A 1,089-nucleotide genomic window follows, 5' to 3' on the forward strand; every position below is an offset into this window, starting at 1 on the left:
ATAAAAAGAGCAAGAGGAAAAAGAGTGATATAAATCTTAAGACCGGTGTTTATTTTAAAAAGCATTTCCGAAGCAAGTGTTTCCGATAAAAGTAGCGGTAAAAGTTCAAGTTAAAAGTCGAAGTAGAATAAAGATAGTCCGAAGCTTATAAAAATACGATTAAGAGATTCAATAAATTCAAAGGATTTTAACGAAAGAGAAAGTGATTTTGCGCTGACTTCGATATTAAAAATCTTAAAAAGGTTTTCGGTATTCTAAAGATCAGATATATATATATATTAAGAAAGATCGAGTTGATAAAAGGTTTTTAAATTATTTGATTTTAACTCGTGAACCGAGTTCACGAGTAAAATAAGCGATTTTCGTAAAGTATTCTCGATCCGAAATTAAAAAGAATAGATCTTTTGCAAAAGTAAATTAATAATTAAAATCAAAACTATAAAAAACTTAAAAATCAATTGATTAGCTTCGTTAACAACTCCGGACTATATCAATTGCTTTAATTCAAAATAAGAACTAAAGTACGGAAAGATATTTTCACTAATAAATGAAAATTCTTTTTTATTAATAATAAAAAAGAGTTTTTACCGAAGAGCCGAAATATTGCACTTCGGCTATTTCGGCGTTTCGGTATCCGAACTTATCGAGAATAGAGTTTTAATTGTTTTGATATTATAATTGTAAAGTGAAGTGCTGAATAATAAACGAAGATCAACTTGATTGCGAATCAAGCGATTATAATAAGCTATATAAAGACAAAGACTAAAAGTTTAAATCCTTGCGTAAGTCACTAATATAAAAGCACTTAAAAAGATGTATTATACAAAAGCCTAGCTTTAAGGCTAGACTTCATAGTCTTACAAAAGAAATGTTAAAAAAGGTGGGTAGAAAGCTCGTTGATTGTTCTAACTAGAAGATGTGTGCCCTCTTATAAAAGATGGGTCCGTCTAATATAGCCTTAATGGCCATAGCAAGTACCCCATCAGGCAGGGTGTTTACAATAAATAATAAAACTTATTATTCTTTTTTTATTAAACGAACGAACGGTCGAAACGCTCGGTATATAATAGAAATGCTAAACGAAGAAAA

This window comes from Drepanopeziza brunnea (genome assembly GCF_022702325.1).
Source record: "Drepanopeziza brunnea f. sp. 'multigermtubi' strain 214-2 chromosome Unknown ctg5, whole genome shotgun sequence".
NCBI lineage: Eukaryota > Fungi > Ascomycota > Leotiomycetes > Helotiales > Drepanopezizaceae > Drepanopeziza > Drepanopeziza brunnea.